This window comes from Psammomys obesus, unplaced genomic scaffold, assembly GCF_907164565.1.
Source record: "Psammomys obesus unplaced genomic scaffold, mPsaObe1.curated_primary_1811, whole genome shotgun sequence".
Lineage (NCBI taxonomy): Eukaryota > Metazoa > Chordata > Mammalia > Rodentia > Muridae > Psammomys > Psammomys obesus.
This window is the reverse complement of record NW_026591918.1, coordinates 8,110,890-8,126,696: the sequence shown is the minus strand read 5'-3', so window position 1 is coordinate 8,126,696 and position 15,807 is coordinate 8,110,890. Positions and strand designations below refer to the sequence as shown.

Sequence of the window (15,807 nt, the reverse complement as noted above, 5' to 3'; positions counted from 1 at the left end):
CGGTATTGCTATTGGGTGGTGATAGGGGACATCACTTGGATAGTGATGGTGGAGTGAGGCGTGCAGCCACTGCGCTCCAAGTCCGCCTCAGCAAGAAATGCGGCACTGCTCAGTCAGGCCCTGCAGGGCAGCTAGCATGGGAGAATGTTGCGTTTGGAGCAAGCTGGAGGAAGCCCAGCTTTGCACACTCTTTCACTCATTCTCTGATTCTGTCAAACAGTATCACAGGTCCTCACCTCCACTCCTGCCCTCCTAGTCTTTTACATACACTCTGGCAGGACACCCCACTGCAAATCATAGCCAGCTGCAAATCATCATCTCTAATGCTCACTGATACCCAGCTTCCTCTCCTTTTGGCCCCATATCTTGCTCTTCCTTCTACAGAGCTGGTGATGTCACCACAGCTTCTTCCTGAACTCTTGACAAGCCTCTGTGCCTTGACTGAAGCCCTGGGTAAAACTAGCCTTCCTGCTACCAGCCTGAACTGGAACCTCAGACACGGAGACTCAGGCTTTCTCAGCTAAGACCTGGCAGAGCTCATGTCCTTTGACCCAGAACTCTATGCCAAGAGGTGGTCCTGAGGGATACTTCCCCTGGACAGGCATCTGTAGTGGTAGCGGGTAGGGACTAGGGCCAAAGAAAACCAAAGTTGTCTCTTTTTAAAAACAGGTTCTTAGTATATAGCCCAGGCTGGCCTTGAAACCTCCTGAGTGCTAGGGTTATAGGTGTGTTCTACTAGGCCTGGCTCTAAACCTCTTGAGGAAAGGAGTCTTTCTAAAGCACGCTGACTAGGGAATAGAAACAGAAGGGCCCACAGGGAAGTGCTGTTCCTTAGTGGCCCCAGCAGATGCCACAGCTGACTTGCATCATGTTTACCCTCTGGCCTGTCTCTGTAAGGTTGGGCCTAGGACTTGCTTTGGTAACAAGACCCTCAGGCAATGATGTTGGGGTTCTGTGAGCTCTGGCAACCAGCCTGCTCAGATGTGGGGGGCTGGAGCTGGGCAACCCTGAGCTCAGTGCTTTGCTGCTTCCAGAGGGCTGGCACATACCTGTAATCTCAGTACTTCGGAAGTTGAGATAAAAGGGCTGAGCTTCTATGCCACAATGGGTTCAGGGGGAGTGGGGAGCTGAGCTGTCCATTGCACACTATTATCAGAACAAAAAGCAAGGGGCAGAAAAGCATGTATATGTCAAACCCAAAAAGTGGTGTATTCACCTTTTATCCCAGTACAGGCAGGTGGATCTCTGTGAGTTGGAAGCCAGCCTGGTCTACACAGTGAGTTCAGGACAGTCAGGGCTGTATAGTGAGATCATGTCTCAAAATACAGTACAGTAATTTTTAGGAGTATTTAAAGGGACGAGGGAGACTGGAGAGATAACTCAGTGATAAAGGTGCTTGCTGCTGAGCCTGACAGTCTGAGTCTGAGGCCTAGGACTCACATGGTGGGAGCAGAGAACTGTTTCTGCGGGTTGTTCTGACCTCTCCATCACACACATACACACACACACACACACACACACACACACACACACACACACTGTGTAGCTAGACCTTGTTACTTTGTGGGTTCTTCTTTTTCCCACTCTTTATCTGCACCCCTCCCCCGTTTCATCCCCATCACGCAATCCCCCTGAAGGAACAACAACCACCAAACCCACCTCACAGGGCCTTAGCATTCATATACCCTCTGAAAAGTTCCCAGAATTCCAAATGTCACACCATCGCAGAAGTTGTCTGCACGAGGCAAATGATAGCCAGCCGCTGTGGACAGTCCAAAGTATCCCCATATCCCCAGGGGATTAAGACAAAAACACATCCTTATAATATTTCTGTGTTTTTAAAGAAACCAAAATTCTAGAATTCTCACTACAAAAATGTAGTAAAAAAAAAATTGAAACACACACACACCCCATGCTCACAGCCATTCACGTGAGAGAGAGAGACTTACAGTTTCTTCTTTACCCATTACTTCCCCCCCGCCCTTTTTCAGGGATTTGGTGGCAATGACCACGACTGGCTTTTATAATCGGAGGAAAGCAAAAGACAGCTCCATCTTGAAAAACCTCCTGCTGAGGTTGGGGCCTTCGGAAGCTTGCACTCTCCTTTCCTCGTGATTATGTAAAGCCGTGTCTGTGTTTCATAAGCCAGGCTGCTGCCTAGGATGTTTGGGGTTGAGAGCAGAGCCCCAGGCTGTGGACGTGTCCCTGCCCCGTCCGCATGCAGCTCAGGATAAAGATACCCTGATGTGCTCCGACACATCTGCCGCTCGCCATCCACCGTCTACTGAGTGGGCACCGATGAGGCGTGAACGGCCTCTAGCAGCTGCGTTCCTGAGTGACAGCGCTGGCATTGCTCTGGCGGCCCTGGGCCTGTACGCACTCCTGGGGCATGCCTCAGCTGGGTGCTGTGAGCCCCAAGCCAGCACAGGCCTTGTACTGAAGCCAATCTCCGTGGCGATGGCCTTGGGACATTTCCTTTGACTCACAGCCAGGGCTCCTGGCCAGCAGGGCCCTGCTATGAGTATTTATGGGGTGAGTGCCTAGCGCTGCCCCCCAAAGAGAGCTCCTGACTGAGGCTTGTAGACTGATTAATGAACCCACCCGCCTCCCCAATACCAGGGTTTCCTTCTAGAGGCAGTTTTTGGATCTCTCTTTGTTCATTTTTATTTTATGTGTATGATTGCTTTGCCTGTGTACGTACGCAGGTCCACCGTGTGTGCCTAGAGTCTGAGGAGACCAGAAGAAACTGGGTCCCCTGGAACTGGAGTTGCAGATGGATGTAAGCTACCCCTTAGGTGCTGAGAACTGAACTTGGGGACTGCAAGAGCATCAGGTGCTTTTAATCAGTGAGCATCTCTTCAGCTCTGGAAACACCTCTTTTGATCAGGTGCCTGGGAAGGAGACCATCTCTAATTTTTCTTGGATGGAATTATGTACAAAAAGAAGTTTCAAATTTCTGATTATAAAAGTAAGATACACTTATTGTAAAAACCTGAAAAATGAACCAGGCCTGTAATTCCAGATATCTGAGGCCCTCTTGGTCTACATATTGAGTTCAAGTCCAGCCTGGGCAACTTAGTAAGACCCTGTCTCACAAGAAAAAAAAAATATTGTATTATATAATATTATAATATATATTATATGTAATATAATTATATTATATAATGATAATTATTATTACTAGTTGTTGTATTTAAGATAGGGTCTCTCACCAAGCATGGTAGTGCATGCCTGTAATACCAGCATTCTGGATCTCTGTGAGTTCAAGGCCAGCCTGGTCTACAAAGTGAGTCCAGCCAAGGCTACACAGAGAAACCCTGTCTCAAAACACCAAAAAAAAAAAAAAAAAAAGACAATGTCTCATGTAACTTGAACTCATGTAGCTGAAGATGACCTTGAACATATCACCATCCTGCCTTCAGCTCTTAAGTGCTGCATTTAAGATGTGTAACAGCAAAATAATAATAATAAACAAATCCTTAAGGGAGAAGAGCCAAGTATGGTTAGTCCACACACTTGGATGACGAGGCAAGATGATTATAGAAAGTTCAAGGCCAGCGTGTGCTTTGTAGTGAATTCAGCCTGTGTTACATAGTGAGATTCTGTCACAAAGAAATAAAAAAAAGTTCAAGGACATTCTGACCTAAAAAAAGATTTCAAAGGCTGTATTTGTAGCTCAGTGACAGAGTGCTTACTTAGCCGTGGGTTCAATCCCAGCACATTGCAGAACACAAAACCACACATACTCAGGACATATAGAAAACTCATAAGTAAATGAAAATCATGGACAATTTCACACAAAGAGGACCACTTGTTAACCTGTCCATTTGACGGATATTGATTTGAAGGTTGAGCTAGGAATTGCTGCAGAGTAGGGATGGGTTATCTAAGCACCTCAGATGGCGATGCAAGGCTGAAAATGAATAGTCATTGTTCAGTGTGTGTTTGCTGTTACGGTTCTTTAAAAAAATGATCAAGATCATTAGAACATATTATTTCTTTTCTGTTTCCCCCTAGCATTTAAAAATTCTTCAAAGATCATAACATTTTTAATTAATTTAATTAACTTGGTGTGTGTAGGAGGTGGGAGGAGGGCATGCCTCAGTGGAGGTCAAAGATCAGCTTTCAGGAGTCATTGGGCCATGTGAACCTGGGGATCAAACTCAGGGGGTCAGGTTTGGTGACAAGCACTTTACCAGCTAAGCCTTCTATGTCACTAGCCACAAAGATATTATTCTAAGTGGGTGTGTGTTTTCCAATCACCAGGCTGTGCCCACATCATCCATGTTTGGACCATTTTCCTCTTTTCACCATGATGGGTACCTCTTTGTTCTGATGGCATGCCTTATGAGCCAGAGCCCTATACAAGAGGCTACTGGGTCAGAGGGTGGCGGTTCTTCTAGAGCTCTGGATGTATTTGGCAAAGAGCTCTCCAGAAAAGCTGGTTTTGCTGGCTCAGTCACCTTTGCCTCCAACTGTGAGGTCCCATCCTGGCTGAGACGGAATCTCAGAGAGCGGGACCGAAAGCCTGCTCAGTGTTGGATGGCTGTTTGATCACTGGGTCTCAGGGTCTTTGCATCTGTAGAATGGGTATTCCTCACAACACTCATTGTAACAAACGCTGGGATCCTCTTTTTTTGACAGACCCTCTGTGCTGAGCCAGAGCCTTGGGGGCTCAGTTTCCATCTGAGAGAAGCAAATACCACTGGGCCATGGCGTCTGAAATCTGCTAGCATGTTCAGACAATGCTCTTTTCAAGCAATGGGATGTAGGTTCAGGAAAGTTACTGGAGCCACATCCTCTTTAGGTTTCTATTGCTATGACCAAAGGCAACTTGGGAAGAAAAGGGTTTATTTGGCTTATACATGCTGATCACAGTCAATCACGGAGGGAAGCCAAAGCATGAACTCAAAGCAGGAATCTAGAAGCAGGAACTTAACAGAGGTCATGGAGGAACACTGCTCACTGGCTTGCTCAGTTGCTTTCTTATACTAGCCAGGATGACCTGCTCAGGAATGATACTGCCCACAGTGGACTGGGCCCTCATACACCAGTCATCAAAACAATAACAAAATTACAATAGCAAAATAATAATGCTAATAATAAGCATCATTATTACTACCCTACAGATACATTTATAGGACAGTTAGTGGAGGTATTTTCTAAATTAAGGTTCCCTTTTCCCCAGTGACTCTAGTTTGTGTCCAGTTGACAAAGTTAACTAGCACAATTTGTGTGGCCAGTAAGCAAAGGGATGTGGAGCGAGAGAGGAGAACTGGAGGAGCTTTGCACAGTTGCTTCTCTAGGACATCTGCAGGCTGGACGCTGTGCAGCGTGCAGCCAGCACTCTAGGACATCTGCAGGCTCTGGACGCTGTGCAGCGTGCAGCCAGCCTAGAGAGGGGAAGGCAGGGGCACGGAAAGGCGAGCTGGACAGAGGAGAGAGTTGCTGCCGGTCCTTAACTCAGCTGGGGGCCTCTGCCTCTGCCTCTGCCTCTGCCTCTGCCTCTGCCTCTGCCTCTGCCTCTGCCTCGCTGAAAACCTGTTTCAAAAAAAAAAAAAAATATATATATCCAGGCGTGGTGGTACACGCCTATAATCCCAGCCCTTGGGGAGGCAGAGGCAGGCAGATATCTGTGAGTTCTAGACCAGCCTGGTCTACGAAGAGAGTCCAAGACAATTGAGGTTATACAAAGAGAAACTCTGTCTCGAAAAACAAACAAACAAACAAACAAACAAACAAACAAACACAGATTTTCATGCAGCCCAGGCTGGCCTTGAGGTTACTAGGTAGTTTAGGGTGTACAATTCAGTGATTTAAAGTATACTAAATTCAGGGGGAAGAATCCAAGCGAAGTGTTTTCTGGCCACCATGATGTATGGGTGATTTCTCCCACCAGCAACGCAGCATGTCCCACCAGCTGGGCTCTTTGAATTCAGTCTGTTCTAACTCTTTATCCAGAGGGAGTGTCTGATCTCACAGGCTCAGTCCCAGGCCACTCCATTCACAAGTCTGGATTTCCAGAACTTCTGACCAGCCACTAACCGTTTCTGGGGATGGATTAATTTACTAGGATGGCTCACAAACTCAAGGAAACACTCTCCTTACGTTTGCCCTTTTGTTATAAAGAATTCTGATAGACACCAGATGGGGGAATGGTTAAGGCAAGGTCAGGAGTTGGGATGCAAAGGTCCCATACCCTCTCTAGGGTCACTTTCAGCATCCATGTGTTCAGCAACCCGGAAATTCATCAAATCTTGTTCAAGGGTATTTATTTAGAATTTTGTTCACGTTTCTTTTTCTTTTCTTTCTTTTTTTTTTTTAAATAGGGCTTGCTGCCAGAGACACAGATTTTATTCTTTTATATATTTTATTTTATGTATATGAGTACACTATATGCATGTACACCTGCTTGCCAGTAGAGGGCATCAGATCCCGGTATAGATGGTTGTGAGCCATCATGTGGTTGCTGGGACTTGACCTCAGGACCTTTGGAAGAACAGACAGTGCTCTTCACCGCTGAGCCATCTCTCCAGCCCCACGTTTCTTTTTTTAATGATTTTATTATTTTCTTCTTTCTTTCCTTCCTTCTTTCTCTGGTTCCTTTTCTCTCTTTGTTTCTTTCTTTTTGAGACTGGGTTTTTCTGTATAGCCCTGACTATCCTCAGTCTGTAGACCAGGCTAGCTTACTCACAGATCTGTCTGCCTCTGCCTCCTACGTGCTGGGCCGCTACCATCTGGCTTTTGCATGCTTCGGTGCACGTGTGTCTGTACACGGAGGCCAATGTGGCCGTCAGGAAACTTTGTGGATTTGATCCCACTTTCCGTGTGGGCTCGGGGGATGGCGCTCAGATGGCCGGTGACAAGTGCCTTTACCCTCAGAACCATCGCACCAGTCCCTGCTTAATTTTGTTTGAGACAGGGTTGCAGGCAGCCCAGGCCGACTTCAAGGTCTCTCTGTGGTAAAGGATGACCTTGACTTTCCGATTTCTTGCCTCTACCTCCAGAACACACCATCATGCCTGGTTTATGTGGTGCTGGGGCTCAGAACCAGGGCTTTCATGCTAACTGAGCTACATACTCAGCTCTCCAGAGTACTCAGCCAAAGCCAGCATGGCGGTTTGAGGCCAGCCTGGTCTACATAAAGAGTTCTAGGATATCCAGGGTTAACTAGAGAGACATTATCTCAAAAAATAAAAGAAGTATTCACAAATATGTTTTTGAGTACAAGGCCAGGCTGGTCCTTACAGCTTGTCCTAGGTCAGCTGAAGCTAGAGAGACTCTGCTTTGTTTGTTCTGCTTTTTAAAGCGCATTACTTATTTTTGTGCTGCCGGCATAGGTCCCTCGGACCTCGTGAATGGTGGCAAGTATTCTGTCACTGAACTATATCACCTCAGCGCCTAGGAGATGTGGTCGAGCTCAGTGTCAACCCTCCTCTTCACTTCCAAGAGGCGAGGTGGGTAAAGATGAAAGTTCTAACCTTTAATCTTGTACTCATCTGTCTTCTCCAAACCAGAAGATGTCTGGGGCTCCACCTTACGTCACCTTACTAGAGTAAACTCAGCTGCTATCAAAGAGAGATGGGGTCATTATTTTTTAAATCAAAATAAACATATGTATGTGTGTGTGTGGAGAGAGAGAGAGAGAGAGAGAGAGAGAGAGAGAGACCTGGCTCTTTGCTTCCAGTGTGTGGGTTTCAAGATGGCATTCAGGAGCTCAGGTTTTCATGACAAGTGTCTCTACCTACACCACCATTGTGCTGGACCCAAAGGAAGACTTTAAGAATAGTGCTCCTCCCTTCCCCAGCACTGTACAAAAATCAAACAACACAGAGATTAGCAGGGCCTCTATGCAAGGATGACATGGAATTTTGCAAAACAGTCTGTATTTAAAAAAAAAACAATAATAACGATAGCCATTTCCATTTATCAGCAAATTCCAGTGGTTTTGTTATTACTGTTTTGGTTTTTTTTTTGTTGTTGTTGTTTTGTTTTAGTTTTTCTAAGACAGGGTTTCTCTATGTAGCCCTGGCTGTCTGGAACTCACTAGGTAAAACAGATCCATCTGCCTCAGCCTCCATGCGTTGGGACTAAAGATGTGTACCACTACTGCCTGACTTATTGTTATTTGTTTGGGTTTTTTGTTATTTATTTATTTATTGAAAAATAGTTTCTCTGTGTAGCCTTGGCTGTTCTGGAACTCAGTCTGAAGACCAGTTCAGGCTGGCCTTGAACTCAGAGATTTGCCTGCCTTTGCCTCCAAAGTGCTGGGATTAAAGGCGTGTTGCTGCCCCCCCCCCCCAGTTCTTTAATTTTAAAAGTTGTTAAAGTGGGCATGTGTATGCTGTGGTCCACGTATCGAGGTCAGAAGATAACTTCTGGGAGCCACTTCTCTCGTTCCACCTTGTGGCTCCCACAGATCAGCTCAGGGTGTGAGGCTTGGTAGTGATTGCTTCTACTCGCTGGCCCTCCAGGAGTGTCACTGTAAAGAACAGAACTGGGAACCAACACCAGCTAGATTTCACACCCGCAGGGATGTTCATGGAGCTGCGGCAGCATCATCACTTTCTTAAGATCCTTTCATACTTGCCCCCGCCCCTCAAAGAGTCCTGGACCCATTAGCAGCCATTCTCTCCCTTTTCTTCTGTCCACCTCCGAGGTCATCATCTCTTTTCATCTCTGTGTAGTTACCTATTCTGAACATTTTATGCGAGGAATACACACACCATGTGGGGTTTATGTCTGGGCTCTTTCACTCAGAATGATGTCATCAAGGTCTATCCCTGTCACAGCCTGTGTTAGTATTTTCTTCCCCTTCACAGATGTGTAACATTCTCCAGTGTGGACAGGCCACGTTTTGTTTATCCAGCCACCAGCTGAGGGCCACTAGTGCTGGCCCATTGCTGTGAGCACTGATTTGAATGGTGAAAAGAAAATGTTTGCATGGGCGTGTACACCCAGGAGTGAAATTACTAAGTCACGTGGCCATTGTACTTTCTTTTTTCAGACTCAAACTGGTCTTGCCTTCACCCTTCCAGGGCTGAGGCTACGGGGATGCAGCCCGTCACCCCAAACCAGGCTGCCATTATAACTTTTAATCATTTGAAAAACTGCCTGACTGTTTTCCAAAGTGGCTGTCATTTTATAATTTCAATGAGATATGAGGGTCTCACTTCTTTTTATCTCCTTTCCTTTCTTTTCTTGCCCTATGCCTTCATGCCGGGGTTCAAACCCTGAGCTTTGTGCATGCTGGGTAAGCATTCTACCTCTGAGCTGCAAGTCCAGCCGTTAAGCTTTGCAGGTCCTTTTAGGCCTGTATCACCCCTTGCTACAGCATCTTCTTTGTTTTAAACAGTTTGTACAGAGGGATCTCAGGGAGGTTCTGACATTTTTTGCTCTTTGTTGTGGTACTAGGACCAGGGCTTTGAGAATTCTAGGCAAGAGTTCTACCACTGAGCTATAATCATATTAGTTATTGCTTAAAAAGTTTTATTGGAACTAGAGAGAAGAGCTTGCCCTCAAGCCTGGCTTCAAGCTCCAGGATTCACAAAGTAGAGGGTGAGAATGAGTCCTGCAGGTGCTCTTGACTTTTACATGTGTGCTGTAGCGTGTCCATGCATGCATGAGATAAATGAACTCGGGATTTTTAAAGTCACACGTGTTTACAATTATGAGCATGCAAATACTCATAGGTGGCTGTACATGCATGTGTGTGTATGTGTGCACATTTGTGTATGTTCTTGTGTGTGCATTTGTGAGTGTGTGTGTGTGTGTGTGGTCAGTTTAAAGAGCTAATTTAGCTAGTCTACAGTTCCCAGTTATTCAATGAAACACTAACTGAGGTGTGGCTGTGCTGGCCTTTTGTAGATGTGATCACAGCCCAGATGAGCCGGTGGGTGTCTCTGACCTACTCGGTGAGAGGATATCCTTTCTGCCCCTGAATTACTCTTGGTACAGAGGAAGATCGATCATCTGCTTCCCATTGGATAAACTTTTGCAGGGCTTTTGTTCACTGCGTGTTTGCACGCGCACACACACACACACACACACACACACTGGCTGCAGCTAGCTCTGCTCTGCAGGGAGAGGGGGCCGCTACAGACAAGACCTTGCATGTTTAGACTGTGTGACTGACCCTTGAGTCATCCCAGCCCAGCATTTCTGTGCTTGCTTTCCTTGAACGTACAGAAAAAATGCCAAGTCATTCTAACTTGTAATTTCAGAAGACATTTCCTGCACGACATTGCCCAAGGCATGGTATCTTCCTGGGTGGAGGCAAGGCGGGCCCCTGTGGACTCTGGTTAGGGGGCCATGCTCTACGAGGCTGGGCTGGGTATGAGTGGTGCTACTCAGGGAGCTTTTAGGGAGGCTGGGCCCTGCCTCGGAGTCAGCTGGGCAGAGAAGGGAGAGATCTCCATCCTTGTCTCATTTCTGATAGCTCCTAGATTACCTTTTGCAGGACGCAGTGATGGAAGTATTTGCAATGTTCACATGGATATAAAAATGAGTTTTGTTGGGGCCTAGAGAGATGGCTCAGTGGTTAAGAGTGCTTGTTGCTCTTGCAGAGGACCTGGGTTCAGCTACCAACACTGGAATAGTAGCTCACAACCATCCCCAACCCCAGTTCCAGGGAATCTGATACTGTCTTCTGACTTCTGGGGACATTAGACACATATGTAGTATACAGATGTATGTGCAGGTAAAAAACTCATACACACAAAATAAAATAAATTAAAAATGTATTTTAAAAATGAATTTGGTTTTGTTTTGTGGGTGGATAGTCTCCAGGGCTGGTTGTTGAATGGCTGACAGTGGATGGCTAATGGTTATTTAGGGTAGTGCCAAAAAGCTTGGGAAAGAGTCAGGTAAGAAGGCTTAACTACTCCGACCCATAACCACCCCCGGGACACTTGGAAGCCATTGACAGTATCTTATTCATAACACCGGGGCAGAGACAGTGAGGGGATACATCAGACACCAGGCTCAGGTTCCTTAGCATGCCCCTTCTCAGAATCCTAACCCCAACTCTAGACCTGCCAATGATGTGTAGCCAGGCCCTGATCTGGTGGCTAGGACCAAGTACAAGCCTTTTCCCGGTGCCACTCCCGGTACAACGGAAGAGTGCTGTTGTGCTGGTCACCCAGGCCAGGGGCCTGCCATTACTGTCCCTTTGGTTTTTGGTTCATGAACTCACTCTGCATGCCATATGCCCCAGCAGCAGGAGGAGCCTGCTTGGGTTCTGAACTCTGAGGAGGTCTGCAGAGGGCAAGTTTCAGGCAGCACAGTGAGAGGTATGGAGCACTGGCTGCTCTTGCAGACCACCTGGGTTCGGTTCCCAGCACCCACATGGGGGCTCACAGCTACCTGTAGCTCCAGTTCTAGGGGGTCTGACACTCTCTGTTGGCCTCCATGGACTCCTGTGTGACATGGAACACAGACAGGCAGGCACACAGAAATATACGTAAGTAAAAGTAAAATTAAAAGGAATCCCTGTTGAGATTGCAGTTGAGAGCAAGCTCCCAGGAGGCGGTAACCATGGTCAGCAAGTTTTGTTTTTTTTTAAATTTTAATTAATTTATGTGTGTGTGTGTGTGTGTGTGTGTGTGTGTGTGTGTGTGTGTATGTGAAGCCCACACTGGCCTCAAGTTCACAATCCTCAGCCAGGCATGGTGGCACACGTCTGTAATCCCAGTACTCAGGGAGGCAGAGACAGTTGGATTTTTGAGTTCGAGACCAGCCTGGTCTACAAAGTCGAGGACAGCCAAGGCTATATAGAGAAAGCCTGTCTTAAAATCCCCACCCCCACCCCCCCAAAAAAAATTCACAATCTCCCTGCTTCAGTCTCCAAAATGTTGGGATTTCATTATACCCAGTACTTGGCTAGTTCTGAAATAACAGCAACAAAAATAATTCCTGCAACAAACTATGTCCACCTGTCATGAGTGAGGAGACGGCACTAAATTCATTTCAAACATGGCCGTGGCTGTGTGGGGCAGAGGGCTGCATCAGCACCAACCTCCTGCCTGGGTCTCAGTTTCTCTTTTAGCCCATGTGTCAGCAGGATGTTCTTTTTGGTTTAGGGCTGAGAATGCCCATGATAGACACTCCTTTATGAGGAGTAAGTGGAGGTAATCATGACAAGAGAAAAAAATGGGAGCTGCTCTAAAGTTAGCTGCAGGGTGCAGAATGGGAGAAAGGTGCTCAGATCCTACCCAAGCAAGCTCACTCAGGGGCTGGAGAGATGGCTCAGTGGTTAAAAACACTACCTGCTCTTCCAGAGGTCCAGAGTTCAATTCCCAGCACCCACATGGCAACTTACAACTGTCTAAAACTGTATGGGACCCAATTCCCTCTTCTGGTGTACAGCTATACATGCAAACAAAGCACTCACTCAAATACATAAAATAAATAATTCTTTTTAAAAAATAGGGACTTAGTTGAGCATGTGGTGGCACTCAAGCAGAGGCAGGCAGATTTTGGTGGGTTCCAGGCCAGCCAGGCTACACAGTGAGACCCTGTCTCAGAAAATCAAAACAAATATACAAAGAAGAATAGGGTATCATTGTGTAGCCCAGGTGGCCCTGTAATTCACTGTGTAGTCCAGGCTAGCTGCAAACTTGCAATCCCCCTGCCTCAGCTTCTGTAGGTCAGGGGTGACAGGCCTGAAACGCCATGCTCATTTAGGAGTTTATATTAGTTTACAGTTTTGGGCTAAATAAACAAAGAAAAAAAAAAGAAAAAATACTGCCCATATTTCTTTGCTGTATGTTGAAGTGTAGCCTTGAGAGCCACAGTTGGCTGCTGGGACTGCTCAGGGGGCCAGGTGTGTGCTGCGTAAGCTGACGACTTGAGTCAGAGAGCCCCAGGACTCATCTAAAGGAGGAGAACCAAATACACAAAATTGTTCTCTGACCTTCACATGCATGCCATGGCATGAGCACACACACACACACACACACACACACACACACACACACACACACGGTAAAAAGGTGATGCTCTTCTCTGCTTTGGAAACCAACCAAGGAGCAGCAAGCAGTGCTCCTACAGTCCATTCTATGCCAAAACTGTGACCATCTAATGGAGTCAGTGTAGGTTAAGTGTAAGAGATTTATTTGTTGCTCTGTAAAAGAATCCTTTCTTTGCCTGTCTAATTGTCATCTGGATGGCTTACTGCCTCTATCTGCTAATTTAGGCCCAGCCCTGGAGGCTTCTAATCTCTTTAGAATTTAATCTAGGCCTAGAATGTTTTCAGCCTCTAAGACTTAGTGCTGAATAAACTATCCCTTTGTTTTTTCTGAGCTCTGGCTGGTTGGTTCAGCCCAGCTGTTCTGGTTCAAAGTCCTCTCCAAGCTGACTGATTCAGACTGGCTTCTCTCTCAGCCTCTGTCTGGCCTAAAACTCACTCCATTAATCTATCTGTTCTAAACTTCTGGCTCCTTCTCTTTCTCTGGCTCATTCTGTCTTTATCTGTGTCTAGCTTGCCTCTGTGCAGCCACCTGCCTCTGTACAGCTGTCTGGGTAAAACTGCTCTCTTTCCCTCCCCATCTGTTTTTCTGTGTTGTTCCCTTTAAAGTCACCTCTCTTTCCTCCCTGTTCATAGGATTTGCTGGGCAGATCCTATTCTGTCAAGTCTTTCTCTGATTTGTCATTTTGCCTGCCACTCAATTAGACATCACTCAAACATTGCTGCTTCCTTCTACATTGTTTGGTATTAAAGGTGTGGACTAAGAGCATGTCCATACTCCAGCCATAGGGATTAAATGTGTATTAAGCTCATGTTTGTATTACAGCCAGAGTAGCCATGTTGCTGGATTAAAATCCCCCTACATGCCTCCTTCCAATTTTCATTTAAAATACCCTGGCCTCTTGGATCTAGTGGTCAGTTTCTATTTTTTTCTTTTTCTTTGGGATAGAGACTTATGTAGCTCAGGCTGATCTTGAACTCTCTATACAACTGAGGATAACCTTGAACTTCTGATCCTCTTATCTGTCTGGTTTATGTAATGCTGAGATGTAGAGTAATTTTAATTCAGAACATGGCTGTTATGGCAAGAGATCATATCCAACTAGCTTCTAGGTCTGTGTGATCAGGGTGGAATACAAACACCTTTAATCCAGGAGATGGAGGCAAACAGATCCAAGTTCAAGGTCAGCCGTGTATAGAGCAAGCTGCAAGTAAAGAAAAGCTTAGGTCCAGACATGGTGGTACAAGCCTTTAATCTCCAACAATGAAGGTAAAGTTAATTTGTAGAAGGAAGCATCCATGTTTGAAAGTGATGTCTGATTGAGTGGCACACAAAGGGATGAATGTGAAAAAGATTTGACAGAATAGGTTATGTCCAACTGTCACGAGGAGAGGAAAGGGAAGCTGCTTAAGGGAGCAGACCAGAGAATGGGGGAGAGGAGGCAGTTTTACAGGACAGTAAAAGAGAGACAGGTGGTAGAGAGAGAACAAACTAGACACAGGTAAGAACAGAATGAGCTAGAGAATGAGAAGGAGCCAGAAGATTAGAATAGATTGCTACAGTTAGTTTGAGGTCAAGCAGAAGCTGAGAGAAGCCAGTTTGAATCAGTCAGCTTGGAGAGGAGTTTGAACCGGAAACAGCTGAGCTGAACCAGCCAGCCAGAGCTCAGTAAAAACAGGAAAGGGTGAGCTTATTTAGCGTTAAGTCTCAGAGGCTGAAAACATTCTAGGCCTAGATTAGATTGTATGGAGGCTAGAAGCTTCAAGGCTAGGCCTAGGTTAGCAGACAGAGGCAGAAAGCTTTGGAGACAATTAAATCAGATGAATAATAGTTATTTTTCACTGAGGTTGAGTCCAGGGCTTCCTGCATGCTAGGCAAACCCTCTATCAATGGACACACCCTCCGCACTCTGGCAGACAGTTCTGCAATTATTATGTGGACACAGTTCTGTGACTCAAGTCACTTGTCCTAGGACCTGTCATTTCATTCTTGGCTAGCTCAGTATGCCCCTTTAGCTCAGCCATCTCTTCATCTCTAAATGACAGGCAGGGAAGCAATGCTTTAAACCTGTCCATTTGACTCGTTGGGAAGTGGTGCTGTTGTCATTAAAAAATACAATTCTAGAGACCTAGAGGGCCTCTCCCCGTCTTGCTTCCAAAGGAAGAGTGGAGCTCCTGTTGTGGCCTAGCTGGGTCTCTCATCTGTGAGATGAGCTATCAAGGGAAGCTCACTCTGTCAGCACACAGTGCCTTACATCTGTATTCATGACACTCCTCCACAAGCGTGAGGTGCTAACACAGGTCTGCTCCTTCGTGGAGTGTGACAGGCTAATGTGGAGGTTTGGGCAAAGGTCAGACACAGCACGGCCGCCATTCCAGTCTTTCTGATGAAGAGACTTGGAAGTTCCTTCTGTGCACATGGCCCTCTCTTCTCGCACCTGCTCGCCCGCTGAGCCACCGCCTTCAAGACAGAGCCTGGAAAAGGACGGGTGACCAGAGGTGCTGAGTTCCCAGCAGTCACAGCACGCTGCCCGGCATTACGGACTCCAAAGTCCTCCAGGAGAATTAATGAATAATGTCATCGTGGGCTTTTCATTCTGCCTTTGAGTAGGAACCCAGGTTAATTTCGGTGATTAGAGGCCAAGAGTCTGGCTTGGGGCTGTGGTGGGGTGGGACTCATTGCTAAAACTCCTTCCCTGAGAGAACTTAAAGCAATGTCGACCCCTCCTCTCAAGGCCCCAACGACAAACTGAGGCGTGATTCCACAAAGTTCACTCTGGGGAACCAGTGAGTTGACTGGACTTCCTCAGAGCGTAGGAGTTACTTACGGGGCTGCAGGG

General features: G+C 46.4%; 1 non-coding gene across 1 annotated transcript; it reads left to right on the top strand.

The window, feature by feature from the left end:
- Window positions 1–7,789: 7,789 nt before the first annotated feature.
- Window positions 7,790–7,893, top strand: LOC129680736 (U6 spliceosomal RNA). Its single transcript, XR_008720736.1, has one exon. It is a non-coding gene; the product is annotated as a U6 spliceosomal RNA (small nuclear RNA).
- Window positions 7,894–15,807: the final 7,914 nt, after the last annotated feature.